This window comes from Neofelis nebulosa, chromosome 3, assembly GCF_028018385.1.
Source record: "Neofelis nebulosa isolate mNeoNeb1 chromosome 3, mNeoNeb1.pri, whole genome shotgun sequence".
NCBI classification, from domain to species: domain Eukaryota; kingdom Metazoa; phylum Chordata; class Mammalia; order Carnivora; family Felidae; genus Neofelis; species Neofelis nebulosa.
The window spans coordinates 160,613,248-160,632,045 of record NC_080784.1 but is presented as its reverse complement, the minus strand read 5'-3'; the positions used below and the strand labels follow the sequence as shown (position 1 = coordinate 160,632,045).

General features: G+C 35.8%; 1 long non-coding RNA gene across 1 annotated transcript; it reads right to left on the bottom strand.

The window, feature by feature from the left end:
* Window positions 1-101: 101 nt before the first annotated feature.
* On the bottom strand, window positions 102-18,142 carry LOC131506204 (uncharacterized). Its single transcript, XR_009258790.1, has 3 exons — window positions 17,918-18,142; window positions 6,762-7,007; window positions 102-353 (listed from the first exon to the last, which is right to left on the bottom strand). It is a non-coding gene; the product is annotated as an uncharacterized LOC131506204 (long non-coding RNA).
* Window positions 18,143-18,798: the final 656 nt, after the last annotated feature.

Genomic DNA, 18,798 nt, shown 5'->3' with positions numbered 1-18,798 from the left:
GGCTTTGGTCATCGTTATTTGAACCAGGAAAAAAAAATGTGCCGTCTCTGAGACTAAAGAAAGCAAAGAGGACAATAAAGAAATAGACCAATTACCAGAAGTAGAATTTCTGAACAGAACTTTATTTAGAAGAATTGAAGTACATGCTGTGAGAAGTCAGACATTTGGAGTAAGGTCAGAGTCCATTCAGCAGAAATACAGCACTTTGTTGGGGTCCCATTAATAGCAAGGGCAGTCTGATGCTTGGTAAAAAATGCTGTTCGTATAAAGGTCCTTAGAGATTACCCACTTTAGTTCATATTTGGTGTTAGCTTTTGAATCCCCGGAGCCTTTTGGTGGAAATTTAATTTCAGCTATGGAAAAGACAAAATGCAAAGGGAAAATTTGAGCATGGGTCTTAACAGAAGTTGGAATCCCTAGCCTCCTCAAGCTGAACTTCTATATTTCCCCTAGTGTAGATTGGCTTCAGTGGTAAAGGAAAAGGAGTTTAGGCTTAAAGTTGAAGGAGCTAGGATTAGCACTTTTTGTTACTAAATGAGTGCTGTTGTATGAATCATTTGAGCTTCTTATCATTAGTTTTCTCATATTTAATGTGTACATAGTAGGTCATTTGCATTGATGGTTTTAATTTTCATTCTTCTCCTTGTGGGTACAACATTCTGCCCCACTTCTTGACTCTGGAAATAACTACATTATTTGATTTGACCAATGGTGTATTATTTCCAAATATGATGCATGTAGAGTACCTCAGTTATCTATTGCTGTATAAGAAACCACCCCCAAACATAGTGACTTAAGGCAAAAATCATTTTATTTTAGTTCAGTCAGCGATTTGGGCTTAGTTCTGCAGGGTGATTTTCTGCTGGTCTTTCCTGGGGTGGCTTGATTTAGGGGCTGGTTTTCATTGGAGTTATCAGCTAGGTGACTGATCTCTGCTCTATGTAGTTTTATCATCCTCAAGCAGGCTGTACAGTTTCCTTATGTGGTAACAAGACTTTCTAAGAAAATATAGGAGAAGCTGGAAGTCTCTTCAAGCCTCAAGTCAGAAGTTGAGCAATGTCACATTGACACATTCCAACAGTCAAAACAAGTCACAAGACCACCCCAGATTCAAGAGGTGGGTAAACAGACACACTGCAAAAAAGAGTGTATAAAAGGAGAGGAGGAATCATTGTGGCCTTCTTTGTAGGCAATTGGACATAAAAAAGCATAAAAAGCACTTGCATATTGAGACTTGCTTATCTGCTCTCAAACCCCCCAGCTCTCTCTGGAGGATGAGATATATGGATTTGAGCTACACCACCCACCATCCTTCTTCGGCCAGACCAGTCTTCATCAGCTAACCCCCAGATGTGAGTGAGCCCGATCAAGTTCAACAGCAGGCATACCTTGTTTTATTGCTTTGCTTTATTATGCTTCCTACATAGTGCGTTTGTACAAATTTGTGATAAACCTACACCATGTTTCCAACAGCATTTGCTCTCTGTGTCACATTTTTGTGATTCTCAAAATATTTAAAACTTTGTCAGTATTATTATTTTGTTGTAGTGACCTGTGATCAGTGATCTTTCATATGTCTTTAATTTTTTTTTAATGTTTATTTATTTTTGAGAAAGAGAGAGAGAACATGAGCAGCGGAGGGGCAGAGAGAGAGGGAGACACAGAATCTGAAGGAGGCTCCAGGCTCTGAGCTGTCAGCACAGAGCACAATGTGGGGCTTGAACCCATGAACTATGAGATCATGACCTGAGCCCAAGTTGGACGCTTAACTGACTGAGCCATCCAGGCAACTCTTTGATATTTCTATTGTAATTGTTTTGGATGACCTCAAACTGCAGCCACATAAGATGGAAAACTTAATCAATAAATGTTGCATGTGTTCTGACTGCTCTACCAATAAGCCATTCCCCCATCTCTTTTCTTCTCCTTAGGCTCCCTGTTTTCTGAGTTATTACAACAATCTTGAAATTAGGGCAGCTAATAGCCTTACAGTGGCCTCTGAGTGTTCAAGTGAAAGGAAGAGTCACATGTCTTCCACTCGAAATCAAAAGCTAGAAATGATTAAGTTTAATGAGAAAGGCATCTGGAAGGCCAAGACAGGCCTAAAGCTAGACTTCTTGTGCCAAACAGCCAAGCTGTGAATGCAAAAGAAAAGTTCTTAAAGGAAATAAAAAGTGCTACTCCAGTGAACACACAAATGATAAGAAAGTGAATCAGCCTTATTGCTGATGTGGAGAAAGTGTGATCAGGATAGAGGATCCAACTAGCCACAACATTCCCTTAAGCCAAAAACCTAATCCAGAGGAGGGCTCTAACTCCCTTTAATTTTGTGAAGGCTGAGAGAGGTGAAGAAACTGCAAAAGAAAAGTTGGAAGCTAGCAGAGGCTGCTCCATAAGATTTAGGGGAAGAAGCCATCACCCTCACATAAAAGTGCAAAGTGAGCATCAAGTGCTGATACAGGAGCTGCAGCAAGTTACTGTTGAGGAACATCATCAAAAAGACATGACCATCCATTGACCTGTGAGCTGGACTCTGGCCCTTGGAGGCTTCTTATCCCTTCCCCTGTCCTTGGAATGTGAGTTCTTCTTGCCTTTTTAGCTCCCAGAGGCTGCTCTAAGGATATAACCTTTAGATAATGATGTGGTGTTGAGAACAGCTGCACAGAATACATGACTGAACCCGGCTAAGGCCTTTTTGTAAACTTTTAAGATTTGGCAGGCAGGTGCAGGGATCCATTCATTTTGCTGCTGACCAAGACAAGCCTCATATGTAAGTTCCATTTGCTTTTTAAAACTTCTCCCATCCACACCAATCTAGAGTGGCTCCCTCTTTCTTTGGTCTCTCCTTGCCTCCTGAGTATGGGGGCCAGTTCCAGATTACCCGTGGGAAGCTCCTGAGAGGGTTGTAAACCAACAGCAATCCAGAAGATCTAATGAAGGTGGCTATGTTAAATAACAGATTTTCAGTGTGGATGAAACAACCTTCTATTGGAAGAAGATGTCATCTGGAACTTCCATAGCTAGAGAAAAGAAGTCAATACTTGGCTTCAAAGTTTCAAAGGACAGACTGACTCTCTTGTTAGGGGTTAATGCAGCTGGTGACTTTAAGTTGAAGTCAATGCTCATTGGCCATTCTGAAAATTCTAAGGCCCTTAAGAATTATGCTAAATCTCCTCTGTGCTCTAGAAATGGGAAAACAAAGCTTACAAGACAACACACGTATGCAACATTGTTTACCAAATATTTTGAGACCCACTAGCTCAGAAAAAAAGATTCTTTTAAAAATAAGACTGTTCACCGACAATGCACCTGGTCACCCAAGATCTCTGATGGAGATGTACAATGAAATTATTGTTTTTATGTCTGATAATGCAACATCCATTCTGCAGCCCATGGATCAAGAAGTCATTTCAACTTTCAAGTTATGTTTTTAAGAAATACATTTCATAAATTATAGCTGCCATATGTAGCGATTTCCCTGATGAATCTTGTGAAAGTAAATTGAAAATCTTCTGGAAAGGATTCACTATATTAGATGCTATTAAGAACAGGTCAAAATATCAATATTAACAGGAATTTGGAAGAAGTTGAGTCCAACCCTCATGGAGGACTTTAGGGATTCAGGTTTTCAGTAGAAGAAGTAACTTCAGATATGGTGGAAATAACAAGAGAACTAGAATTAGAAGTGGAGCTTGAAGATATAAATTGAACTGCAATCTCATATTAAAACTTTAACAGATGAGGAGTTGCTTCTTCTGGATGAGCAAATAATGTGATTTCTTGAGATGGAAACCTATTGAAATGACCACAAAGGATTTAGGATATTCTGTAACTCAGTTGATAAAGCAGCAGCAGGGTTTGAAAGAATTGACTCCAGGTTTTAAAGAAGTTCTACTTTGGGTAAAATACTACTAGCAGCATCATGTGCTACAGAGAAACCTTTCATGAAAGGAAGAGTCAACTGATGCATCAAACTTCATTATTGTTTTATTTTGAGAAGTTGTCACAGCCATCTCAACCTTCAGGAACCACCACCCTGATGTCAGCAGCCGCCATCATTGAGGCAAAACCCTCCACAAGCAAAATTATTTCTACCCGCTGAAAGCTCAGATGATGGTTAGAAATTTTTTACCAACCAAATACCTTTTAATTAAGATATTTGGTTGCTAAAAAAATTGTTAAAAAAAAACAATGTACAGGGGCGCCTGGGTGGCTTAGTCAGTTAAGCTTCTGACTTTGGCTAGGTCATAATCTCTCAGTTTATGGGTTTGAGCCCTCTGTCGGGTTCTGTACTGACAGCTCAGAGCCTGGAGCCTGCTTCAAATTCTGTGTCTCCCTCTCTCTACCTCTCCCGCTCTCATGTTCTGTCTCTCTCTCTCTCTTAAAAATAAATAAACATAAAAAATTAAAAAAAAAAAACAATGTACATTTTTTAGAGATATGCTACTGTATACTTAATAGACTACAATATAGTATAAACATAACTTTTATATGCACTGGGAAATCAAAAAGTTCATTTTTCTCACTTTTTGAACTCAGTGAATAATATCTCAAAATTACCCAATTGACCTCAAGATTCATGAGCAATAAGAAATAGTTTTAAGCCACTGAGTTTTCTGTTATTTTGCTATACATCATTATAGTGCCTATAAATAACTTACACAGGTTATGATAAAATAGATTCTCAGAGGAGTTTTTGTGTATGTGTAGGGATGTGTGTGTGTGTAATTGGTGTGATAAGGGATCAGTGTTGTGCCCTGGCACACTAGATGGTAAATCAGTATTCACTGAATGCACAGATTCTCATGCTAATGAAAAGTTTATTGAAGAATCTATGGCCATAGGATGTCATGTGAACCCTTGTTCTGGATAATTGTAGATAACATTTTGTTTCTCGAAAGTGAGTTTTCTTTTGTGAATTAAGTGTGTATTTGAGCTAAGACCAGTTATTCTTATTTTTTTTAATGTTGATTTGGGGAGAAGCTGAGAGAGAAGGAGAGAGAGAATCCCAAGCAGGCTCCATGCTATCAGTGCAGAAGCAGATGTGGGACTCCCATCTCAGAAACTGTGAGACCGTGACCTGAGCCAAAGTCAAGAGTCAGAGGCTTAACCCACTGAACCACCCCTGCATCCCCAGTAATTCTTATTTTTGAACCCATCAGTGGTTTTTCTTTGGGGAAGGCAGAAAAGTAGTGCCCTTTAAGAAGCTTCTCTGACCTAGAACAAATCTACTCAATGTCATGAAAGCTTTATTTTAAATGATGAGAAAAAATGGATTGAAAAATGATTTCTGCCTATTTTTACCACTTTACTGACTATAGCTGGCTCTTGAACTGCATGGGTCCACTTTGTGAGAAATGAGCCCACTGACCGAATGAAAGGAGGGATGGTGGAGACTCAGCGCACAGTGAAGTCAAGCTTTAATCAACCTTCTTGCAAGAGAGGGTGTCTGATGGACAGGCACAGGTAGGCTGGTTCCAGGAGGCAATTTACCTTCTAGTGTGCAACTTCCTTGACTGATTTCTCATTGGCTGAATACTACAGAGGTTACACTTTACTCGGAAGTTGCCTATGCCCATGTAAAGCAAAAAAGTAGTCTGATTGGAACAAATGTACATTCCTTGAGGTGACGCAGAGACTTCAGTTCTTTGGTGAATGCTCATTGCAAAACCCATGAAAAATAAGCCTGTGAAATGGAGAGGGGAAGAACCAGGAAGTGAAGTGTCTAAGGGTTTGGGACTCCATTGTTGGGGGGACAGGCTTTGTACATATTTCCAATAGGTTGTAAACCTATTCTTAACTAGATAGCACAACTTTTATTTGGTATTTCTGAAAATGAATCATCTCACTTATTTCTCACAACTTACAGCCAGATTTTTTCTGATAAATATAAGACTGCAAATGTATTTTCTCTTCCTTATGATTTTTTCAATAACATTTTCTTTCCTATGGTTTACTTTAAGAATACAGTACATAATTCGTATACAAAATATGTGTTGACTTTCATGCTATTGGTAAGGCTTCTGGTTAATGTAGGCTATTAGTAGTTAAGTTTTTTGGGGAGTCCAAAGTTATACATGGATTTTTTACTGTGCAGGATTTTGGTGCCTCTATTCTCTCTCTATATTGTTCAAGGGTCAACTGTAATGCACAAATCTCTGGTTGATCTGCAGCAGTTACTACTACATTTTAGAACAAGGTATTTTTCCCTTGGAAACTTTATGTGAAGGGAGCTAGAATTTTACAATACAAGTAGAATATATCAAGCACCCTCTTTAGTGAGAGACTGCTCCCAAATGGTACATAAAGGAACAGAATTTACTTTTGTTGGGTCGAATTCTAACTGATGTGTTTGCACAAAGAATTTGTCTCGAAGGCAGTCTTTAAGCCTAAGTGAGCACAATTTTATCATGTTTTAAAGCATTATATGTTTAGGTATTGTTTTTCAAATCTTTTGTGTTTTCAACACTTAGTTTGTGGGGGAAAAAAGAAGATACAGAGAGAAAATCTTGGTAAGCTGAAAAAATTTTAATGCAAAATAATTGAAAGGTTTCATTTTGAAGGCTTGTAGTGGTTCTGATCCTGTTATTATAATACCTGGTGTTTGCTTACAATTCTGTAATGTTTGTGAAGAGAAAGAAGAGAAGGAAGGAAGGTAAGAAGGAAGGGGGGAAGGAGGGAAAGAGGACAGGAAGGAAGGAAGGGGGAAAACGGAGAAAGAGAAAACACTTTTTCCCTTATTCAGCCAGGTATTTAATCACCTCTGAATGGTATTTCAAGTGTTTCCTCTTTTTCAGAACAGGATGCGACTATTAGCCTTAAGTTATGTTGCAGAGGTATATCTTTGGGCAGGAGAAGATACCACTGAATAGGGGTGGGATGGGACTTTTGGCATTCCTGATGCCAAGGTCTGTCCTCAGATGACAGGAACTTCATCTCTTCTGTGAAGGTAGCAAAAGAAACGGTTGATCAGCAGTTATTGATGGTGCAGGCGTACATCCAGATTCCTAGAACAGCAGGAAATTTATTTCTCACAAATCCCACATAATAAACAAACACTGTTGCTACTCTCATTATTACTAATAAGTGACATAAATAGAAAAACATTCTTTAAAATATTCTAAAACTGAATGGCATTCTCATTAGCAAAATATCAGCTTCACAAGTTTATTGCTTCTGATTGATGAAGGAAGAATTGAAGCAAGAAATTGAGATGCCCTGACTCTTAACCCATTCACATTACTAACTAGTCAGTAATTGACCTTGGGGAAATGTCCCAACCTCTGAATTTTAGATTTTCCAATCTAACTAACTTGTCCTAACTATAATGCAAAAAGCAACAAGCAAGACAATATTTTGTATAAAGAAATCTCTATGGAAAATATTATATAGGATAAGGTTCTATTTTTGTCACTACTCTCATAATAAAAATTCGACTATTGAAAGAAGGAATAAACTGCATACTTTATGAGGTCCTATACAAAAGTACATAATATTTTGATTGCAGTTCACTGGATTATTTAAATTGTTTTTAATATAAATAATAATATTAATTTCATCATTCACCGTAGTTCATTATATTTGCATTCTCAATATTAGAAGCTTTGTTTCAAAGATTAAAGTCATTCCTGGATATTAATAGAATAGAAGTGGAGTGTCTACTCTGTGGACTAGACTATTCTTAAAACTGTGCTGTATTATAATTATTGACTTTATTATTATCTTTTGAGAGTAAATTGCTAATTGATACTATACAGGGATTTTTCACATATAGTATTGATATTTTTAATAATAATTATACAAGGCTATAAGGTAGATACTATTATTATTATCATTTTACAGATAAAATGATATTGCAAATAGAGAATTTAAGTCACTTGTCTGATCTCATAAAAGAGCTAGACATGTCTCCGTATTATGTCAGACTATATCCAATATATAGTCCACATTTACAAGAAGCATAGGATCTAGCAAGTGAGAAAAAGGTAGATATAACTGTTACATGAAGAGAGATAGTGACAAACACCATAAAAGAAAAATACAAGAAATATTGGTTATAACTGAGATTACCTCTACTTATAAGGATCATGAAAGAACTAATATTTGAGAAGGACCCTTAAAGGAGTTTGTAATATAAAAATGCACCGATAGAGGGAAATCTATTTTAACTAGCAGAACATTTATGGATAGAAATAAGGTGATAATTTGGGAAATTCTTATTTCTCATTTCTTTCGTCTTTTTAAACACATGATTTTAGCTCTGGTTAGCCCCAGGGTTTCAGATGCCTGGAGTAGTAGTGAGATTTAACACGGAATGAAAAGTGGAGAAATGAGGCCAGTTTTGACTTGCAAATGTGAAAAAAAAAAAAGATTTTGTAGTCAAGTAAGTGTTTTTGAAAACAGGAATTTCCAAATTTATTTATCATTTAGTGAACATCTCAAAAACTAAGAAGGACTTAAATCATTTAGTTTTTTCCATAAGGTAGTGGAGGTGCTCTTTCTCCTAGAATAACCAAACTGTAAGACTTCCTTCTCTAGAGAAAGGAACATCTGATATGGAGGAAAGAAAAAAATCTTTCAATGCTGACTCAGTGGGTGTCTGGAAGAAGGAAGAGAACAAGAGGAGGGGGAAGGCAAAGGTATTTTAGTAAATAAAATACCACTGGATAAGGGTGGGACGGGACTTTTGCCAATGGTCCACATTGGGACCTCTGGAAAGAGCACTCCTTGCAGATGACCCTGTACACTGTGCTGCCCTGGGTTCTTGAATGCCATATACCAAATGAGAAGTGACCAAGATGCTTACAGGTAAATTTCCAGAGGAAATAAACAAAGCAGGGACAAAGCAGCTCTTGTAAATTTTACTCTCCAGGGATCCATATCCATATGAATCATACTGAGTTCTCAGGGGGATTGAAAGTACTAGGAAGGTTGGAGATGAGGTTTAATCAGCCAGATTGCACCACCAAACTCTCTCCCAGCTCATTGTCAGATTCTGAGCTGTATCAGTCTTGGATGCCAGCCAGTGGATGAGAACCATGATCCCAGAGATCAAGGGAGCCATCCTGAATCAATCCTTTAACATAAGGTTTCTTAAGCCACATCTCTCCCTCTATATTCCTGGAAGCTACTCTGAAAAGGACCTGAGAAGGGGGATAGAAGTCTGAGTTTAATCCTAAAGAAATCTTTAGCAATTACAGTTATTTTCCACATTACAATAGGTTCAGGTTTCAGAGAATTATTATATTATTGGTAGACAAAAATAAAGAAGTTGCATTTTCTTTATGAATCTGAGTTGTATGTGTTAAATTTTAATCCTGCTACACGAAAATGTGAAAGAGATATTATTCCCCCCCCCTTTTTTTTTTTGGAATAAGGGGAAAAAAATGGAGTGGCTTAATAACTTGGCCAAGGTAACAGAGCAGGAATAAGATGAAGTAGGATTTGAGTTGGATGTTTTGACTCCAAAGGCCATGCTTCTATCACAATACCATGCAATATTAGGGAATAGCAAATAATCTTGTTTGGATGGATTATAAGACACATTGTTAGTAATTATATGTGTAATGTCTTATCTTGGACAAAACATGAGGTAGCTTTGTTAGGAGTTATGAGAACCTAGAAGGAAGTTTGAAGCCCAAACTTAATTTAAGCCTGAGAAAAACTATAGAAAAAGAGTACAGGGTTTGTATGCCTGTTATGTAGTATGATGAGCCTATTATATTATGGTACCTATTGCATAGGTATTACATAATTAAAATAATATTAAAATGTAAAATAAGTATAGTAATGCTGAATTAATTAGTAGTATTTTTCATTATGGCTACTTGAGTAGTTAAACCTCTGATGATTTAAATAATCAAACCTTTGAAAATATTTTTTTCTGATGCCTATCCATTTCTGGTGTTATAAGCATTTACCATAATATTATGTATTCTGAAGACTGTTAAAATATAAGGATGTCAGTTCCTGTAGTAGAAATGGGGTTAATACGGGCACCTGGGTGGTTCAGTGGGTTAAGCGTACTACTTCAGCTCAGGTCATGATCTCAGGGTTCATGAGTTTGAGCCCTGCATTGGACTCTGTGCTGACAGCTAGAGCCTGGAGATTGCTTTGGATTCTGTGTCTCCCTCTCTCTCTGCCCCTCCCCTGCTCATGCTGTCTCTCTCCCTCTCAAAAATAAACATTAAAAAAATTTAAAAAAAAAAAGAAATGGAGTCAAGATGCAGCTATGGTAAGATATCAGAATAAGTTATCTAAATTTATTCTTAAAATTTAGTTTAAAAAAATTTTCTTAAGGATTTCACAATTTTACTGATTTAATTTAATAATAACAAATTAAAACTATAGGATTTTTTATTATATTTCAAATTTATATCTGAAACATCTGGATTAATTTTCATAAATAGTATATTTTTATTTTTATTTTTATTTTTATTTATTGCTTTCAAATAGAGTGTTTATTTAGACATGGAAAACATAACGATTTTATCACCTTGTAAAATAACACTATTTGTCTCCAAAAAGAGCTGTTTTGGATTTTCATCATAGTTTCTTCATCTACATGTCCTTCAATCTCAGCTTACTTATGTAAAATTTTGAATTGCAATACTGAGAAACACATTTTCAGTGTATTTTTTCAAGCTAAATGAAGGCACCAATTGAAAAGGTATGATCATTTTAATAGCTATTGCATCAAAAAGAAACAGAGTTGCAAGGTCTTAGGAAAGGAGTTGGGGTTATTTACATATGATAGAAGTTTTTGATTTGAAGGAAGGTATAGAAAAGGCAAGTTCTTACAGCTGGTAAAGTACAAAAAAAGGAAAATAGAACATACCAGAAGATTTGGGTCCTACAGCAGAATTACAGCATCCAGTATGATATCTGTGATGGCTTACATTTTAATAAGTTTATTTAAAGACAATCTAATGAGACTTTATTTTTTTCTTCCTTAACACATCTATAATTTCATAGTAAAAGACAAGGAAGAAAAAATACTCATCATAGATATTTGACATTTACTAGGACTACATCAACAAATTCTTAAATACTATTATTGTTAGCCTGTTATATGTGTAGCATAAATTTTTTGGGACCTAAAACAGTGCCTGGAAAATTGAAGATTTACAATGAATATTTATTTAATAACAATTTCATAAGAACTATTGCATTTGAAATGATAGGTAGAGATTGGCAATGTAGCATTAAGAATTATATATTGAGTCAGACTAAATCCCTAACTAAATGATTGGAGATTTACATTCATGTCTCAGTAAGTTTACAAATTACCATATGTCAGAGGCCTCACTTAAGCCCTTCTCAAGTACATTTGGAACTATAAAGATTAGGCTGTTCATAAACACATCATTAATGTGCTTTAAAAAGATGTATGGATAAGGCAGAATGGTTGTTGTTGTTGTTGTTGTTGTTATTTCTTTTTCATTTTTTTAAAGACTATGGATCTAGGAATCCCAGAGATCTGGACTTGAATGCTAACTACACTAATTTGTTGAGTGACTTAGGTATATTATTTAACCTCTTTAAATAGCCAACTCATCATCTGTGGAGGAGAAATAATATATCCTTCAAAAAGTGATTGGGAGAATTGAATGAAATAACATATGCATAGTTAGAAGTCAATACATGTCCATTCTGCTATATCACCTGCTAATCAAATCTGCTATATTATCAAACAGTGAATGCTTGCTTTTCTATACATGTATACACACAGGTAAACCATCACTTGCATCAAAGTGAGTATTTCCAACACCCAGCATGCTACCTCATCCTTCCTCTCTGTTGGTATACACTCAAGGATAACGGCTATTTTTGTTTCTATTTTATGTTAATTATTTTTAATTTACATCCAAGTTAGTTAGAATATAGTGCAATAATGATTTCAGGAGTAGAATCCAGTGATTCATCCCCTACATATAACACCCAGTGCTCATCCCAAGTGTTTTCCTTAATTCCCCTTCCCTATTTAGTGCACCCCCCACCCACAACCTCACCAGCAACCCTCAGTTTGTTCTCTGTATTTAAGAGTCTTATGTTTTGTCCCCACCCTGTTTTTATATTCTTTTTGCTTCCCTTCCCTTTTGTTTATCTGTTTTGTATTTTAAATTCCACATATGAGTGAAGTTATATGATATTTGTTTTTCTCTGACTAATTTCATTTAGCATAATGCCCTATAGCTCCATCCACCTTGTTGCAAATGGCAAGATTTCATTCTTTTTGATTGCCAAGTAATACTCAATTATATATATATATATATATATATATATATATATATATATATATGCCACATCTTCTTTATCCATTCAACTGTTAATGGACATTTGGGCTCTTTTCATACTATGGCTATTGTTGATACTCCTGTTATAAACATTGGGGTGCATGTGCCCCTCGAAACCTGTATTCTTTGTATAAACACCTAGTAGTGCAATTGCTGGGCCATGGAATAGTTCTATTTTTAATTTTTTGAGGAACCTCCACACTGTTTTCAAGAGTGGCTGCACCAGTTTACATCCCCATCAGTAGTGCAAAAGGGTTCCTCTTTCTCTGCATCCTCACCAACATCTGTTGTTGCCTGAATGGTTAATTTTAGCCATTCTGACAGGTGTGAGGTGGTATCTCATTGTGGTTTTGATTTGTATTTCCCTGATGATGAATGATGCTGAGCATTTTTTCATGTGTCTGTTAGCCATCTGGATGTCTTTGTAGAAGTGTCTATTTGTGTCTTTTGTCCATTTCTTCACTGGATTATTTGTATTTTGGGAGTTGAGTTTGATAAGTTCTTTATAGATTTTGGATACTAACCCTTTATCCGATATGTCATTTGTAAATTTCTTCTCCCATTGCATCATTTGCATTTTAGTTTTGCTGATTGTTTCCTTAACTGTGAAGAAGCTTTTTATCTTGATGAGGTCCCAATAGTTCATTTTTGCTTTTGCTCCCTTTGCCTCCAGAGACATGTTGAGTAAGAAGTTGCTGTTGCTGAGGTCAGAGAGGTTTTTGCCTGTTTTCTCATGTAGGATTTTGATGTCCTCCTATCTTATGTTTAGGTCTTTCATCCATTTTGAGTTTATATTTGTGTGTGGTATAAGAAAGTGATCCAGTTTCATTCTTCTGCACATTGCTGTCCAGTTTTCCCAACACCATTTGCTGAAGAGACTGTCTTTATTCCATTGGGTATTCTTTCCTGCTTTGTCAAAGATTAGTTGGCCATATGTTTGTGGGTCCATTTCTGGGTTCTCTACTCTGTTCCATTGATCTATGTGTTTTATGTGCCAGTACCATACTCTCCTGATGAATACAGCTTTGTCATACATCTTGAGGTCAAGAATTGTGCTGCCTCCAGCCTTGGTTTTCTTTTTCATGATTGCTTTGGCTATTTGGGGTCTTTTATGGTTCCATACAAATTTTAGGATTGTTTGTTCTAGCTCTGTGAAGAATGTTGGTGTTATTTTGATATGGATTGCATTGAATATGTAGATTGCTTTGGATAGTATCAACATTTTAACAATATGGAGCATGGTATATTTTTCCATTTGTGTGTGTGTGTGTCTTCTTCAATTTCTTTCATAAGCTTTCTATAGTTTTCAGTGTATAGATTTTTCATCTGTTTGGTTAGGTTTATGCCTAAGTATTTTATGGGTTTTGGTGCAATTTTAAATGGGATTGATTCCTTGATTTCTCTTTCTGCTGCTTCATTATTGGTGTATAGAAATGCAACCAATTTCTGTGCATTGATATTATATTGTGTGACTTTGCTGAATTCATGGATGAGCTCTAGAAAATTTTTGGTGGAATCTTTTGGGTTTTCCATATAGAGTGTCATGTTGTTTGTGAAGAGTGAAAGTTTGACTTCCTCCCTGCCAATTTGGATGCCTTTTATTTCTTTGTATTGTCTGAGTGCTGAGGCTAGAACTTCCAATACTAGGTTAAATAACAGTGGTGAGAATGGACATCCCTATCATGTTCCTGACCATGGGGGAAAGCTCTCAGTTTTTCCCCATTGAGGATGATATTAGCAGTGGGTCTTTTGTATATGGCCTTTATGGTCTTGAGGTATGTTCCTTCTATCCCTTCTTTCTTGAAGTTTTTTATCAAGAAAGGGTGCTGTATTTTGTCAAATGCTTTCTCTGCATCTATTCAGAAGATCATGTGGTTCTTGTCGTTTCTTTTACTAATGTGATGTATCACATTGATGGTTTTGTAGATATTGAACCAGCCCTGTATCCTAGGTATAAATCCCACTTGATTGTGGTGAATAATTGTCTTAATATATTGTTGGATCCAGTTTGCTAGTATCTTGTTGAGGATTTTTGCAAAGGATAACTGCTATATTAATCTCTATCATCATAGATTAGTTTTGCCAACTTTGTATTAATTAAATATAGTATATATGCTTTTTTCTGGCTTCTTTAGCTCAATTTGATGTGTGTGAGATGTATTCATGTTTTGTCTGTAGATACAGTTAATTTTTTTCATCGTGTTGGTGATTTTCATTTGTTCATTCTACAGTTGTTGGGCATTTGGATTTTGTCCAGCTTTTGATTTTTGTAAACAACACTGACATGAATATTCATAACAGTCCTATACATGCAATTTTATGGTCAAAAGCAGGCATTTCCTCTTGAAACTTATTTGAATTTTCAGTAATATCGCGTGTGTGTGTGTGTGTGTATGTGTGTGCATATGTTATTATAACCTTTTTCCAAAATGTATGTGCCAGTTTACAATCCCATGAAAAATATATGAGTTTCATTGCTCCATATCCTCATCAACACTTGATAACAGTAAACGTTGGTTTTGTGAATAATATATAATATATATATATATAATATATATATATATATATATATATTATATATATATATCATGTATAATTTTAGCCATTCCTGTGGGATGTAATGTCTTATTGTGATTTCAATTTGCATTTCTGTAATGACAAATGATACTGAGTATCTTTTCATATGCTTATTGTCCTTTTGCACATCACTTTTGGTAATGTTCCCTTTCAAGTTTTATTTATTTATAAAATAGGTTGTTAGTATTTTATTGATTTATAGGATTCTGAGTGCAAGTTCTTGGCTGCACCTAAATATTGGGAATATCTTCTCCCAGTCTATAGCTTGGCATTTTTTTCTCTTGTATTTTTGATGTATTTTGACTGATGGCAGAACTTTTTAATTCAACAATTTTTTAATAGCTAGTGCTCTTGTGTCCTGTTTAAGAAATTTTGCCTATCTGAGATGAAAAAGATATTGTCTTCTGTTTTCATCTAGAAGCCTTTTGTTTTTCTTTTCACAATTAGGACTATGATCTATATCAAATTACTTTTGTGTATGTTGTGAGGTAAGGGTCAATTTCATTTTTTTTTCCTCCAGAGATATCTTAATGGATCAGCACAATTTATTGAAAAGACTGCCCTTTTAGTTTGAATTACAGTCATGCACTACATAAATCAAGTGATCATATGTGTTTGGGTCTTTTTCTGGATTCTATTTCTGTTTCATTAGCTTCCTTGCACACAAATTTCTGTTATTTTTGTTATAATTTTGTTCATTTTTGGTATCAGTTGCAGTATTTGTGATTTTGTGTTCTTCATTAAAATAAAACAAAACTTTATAATTTTGGAACCAATGAGTGGTAAAATTGTTCTTTCTCTCAAGTACACATGAGTTGTTTGCTGTCAAATCCTCCTTAATTTTCTTTTTTTGTTTTTATTTAAAACTTTTTTTTTAATGTTTATTGTTGAGAGACAGAGAGAGACAGAGCATGAGCCGGAGAGGGGCAGAGAGAGAGGAGACACAGAATTGAAAGCAAGCTCCAGGCTCCAAGGTGTCAGCACAGAGCCTGATACAAGGCCAAAACCCAGGAGCCGTGAGATCATGACCTGAGCCGAAGTTGGACACCCAACTGACTGAGCCACCCAGGCCCCCTCCTTAATTTTCTATAAATGATCACAAATTCAGAATAATAAAAAAAGACTTTTCTGTATTGTTTCAACTATTGATTTATCAACATTATTCTTTATAGGGTTTAAATTCAAGTTCAGTCTGTAGTGTATTATTTGTTTATTCATTCATGTATTCATTTACTGTTGGGGACATGCTACTTTGTTCTCAACATTAGTGCTAGTATTTCCCACATGTCAACTCAGATACTAGCACATGGTATGTATCTGCATATGCTGTTTATTTAGTCCAAATTGAACCAGAATTTGAGATATGTGGACCATATAGGTAGAGGTAGCAAAGGGTTAGATTGAGGAGTGGGGAATGAGTTTGGGGGGTAGGGTCTGTGGCCCACACTAGCAACTAAAATTTGCATTATTTAGAGAGAAGATTGTTCTTTCAGAGCATGTCTGAATCTGATATATTCCCACAAGGGAAAAAATAGTAAAGCTACTCAAAATACTATTAAAAATGTATTGCAAGTAAGAGCTCTGTTTTCCTTTCTTTTTTTTTTTTTTTAAAGAAAATACAGGTTATTTGATTATGGATTCAGTTTGCTTTGAGTAGTTTTTTATCACAGGTTTCAAAGGGAAATTTCTTTGAAGCACATCTCTGCTGAGACATAAAAACACGAGTTGGCTAAAGCCGACAAGTTTGCTGCGATGACTTAGTCTGGAATGTAGGAAGAAATAGGAGGCTTTTTCAATTGCAGTGAACAGCTACGGAAGCCTGTCTCTTCCTTTTTACTATAGTGTGTTGAGCATTACACTTTTTTCTCCTGAGATAGCATTAAAATCGATCATTTTCTTATTAAATTCAAAGAGTATGTTTCAACAATATTGCATTTAGCCCCTAAAGAGCAAAACTGGGAGGTTAAATGTGCATCATAAAACTCTGTTTCTCAATAAAAGGATTGGGTAGGTGGCAAAGGCAATGGCCAATAAGAGTTGATATGTGGTAGTCATTGATTCCATGTAATATTCTGAAGGATTCTTTTTCATGCTTTCAGTTCCAAAAAAGAAAATAAATATACAGGATTTTAGTTAGTATTTTGAATAAGTTGTGTAGGTTCTTAAAGAGCAACACTCAAGATAATAGTTCAGTCTTCATAAAATAGGTCATTATCATTATTCTAAAGTAGCATAGGAACAAAACCCCCCAAAAATATCTATCTATATATATCAATTGGCCAAGTGACTGATAGCTATTATGCTGGTCTAAAAAGTCTAATAACTTTTCAAAGATATAAGTGAGAAGATTCCCTGTTATTCATTCTCATATGCTGGATTTTGTGACCTTTGTAATTATGTTATTCTCATCAATTCTTCTTACTTTGGCATATTGCAGATAGAGTTTTGATCCAATTTGTTGGTATAAATATAGCAACTTTCCAAATATTTGGTATCTTGATTATAGAACACAATACCAAAATATCACTACCCTTAAAGAATCTGTTCCAGGGAATATATCTTCTCTTTTGGAACCTTTTTAGCTGTGCAGTCCACACTGCTGGTCAGACATTTTTCACAGTAGTGTCTGGTGGAATCTTGATTTTTTTTTAAAGATAATTTCTATTCCTGGGACAGAGACAGTAGGGAATAACAAAAGACATTTATCAACCATGAGTTTAGTCTGTTAGGGTGCTAGTAGAAAACAGAAGGCACACTAGAAAGTTAATGGATGAGTTAATAAAAGAGAATAATTATGGAAATGTAGGCAAAATTAAGAGAACAAAAAAGGGTTGGTGAAGCATTCAAGGGCCCCCAACAATGAGAGCTGTTACTACTCCAAAGTCTCATGTGAAATGGTAGAGAGTGGTAAGAGCAAAACTAAGTGATGACTATTGCTGTGAAAACTGGCCTGCCCAGCATTAGTGGACTTACACAGAGGAGGAGGGCCACTGTCAAAATCATGGGTTGGGAGGAGGGAGCTGAGGTGTGGTAGAAATAAGTACCTGATAACTTTGCCCTCTTACTCCTTTTCTCCCATAGTAATGCCTCTTATTGATTAAAAACAGCAAAATGTCAGAGGGCAAGAGATACCAAGTGATGTAGTTCTGGGGCAAAGATCAGCACAAAGAACAGATCCATAAAGGTAATAGTAAATGCAGAATAATCAGCACAGTCCATCCCTTTTTTTCTAGTTGGCATTCATTCCAGTTCTTCATTTTAGATAGACAAATCTGAAACACAAAGGAAAAAAATCCCCAAACATAAAGGAAACAAAAAGTCTTATTAACTATCATATCACCTTGGGGAGATTTCAGTGTAGCTAGAATCTCACCAGGAGCTTTAACTGTGATATTATTGAGCACCAGTGCCCTTCATATATAGTATAGATGTCCATAGTGGATGGAAAGGAGAAAAATAATGATTAATGGAGAACATAGCTGACCATAGTGTCCACTTCTGTAGCTGACTATAAGGCCTAGGTTACAAGGTTTGTTGAAATTATAGTTTCATTCTTTGATCACCAGTTTCATGTTTCCTTTGTTCTCTGCCATCATTAGTTGACGAGTTTTTTCTGATGGGGTGACCCAAATCTTCACTTCTATAGAAGCCATATCTCTAATGGTCTTGTCTTGCTGTGTTGCCCCAATTTCCTACTGGCAAATGATAGAAGAATGGCTGTATTAATAGGTGACACAGTGAGTTGCCCCTACTAGTTGGAAGAAATCTAATTTCTCCTTGTTAATCAAATTAATTATTCAAGCGACAACATTGACCTCTGTCTTTACCTGTTAAAATAAGGAGCCCAAGATAGCCTGAGGTTAATCTCAGTTTCTATTTCAATAGAATCATGACTGTGTTCCCTGGTGGAAGCATTGACTTTTGA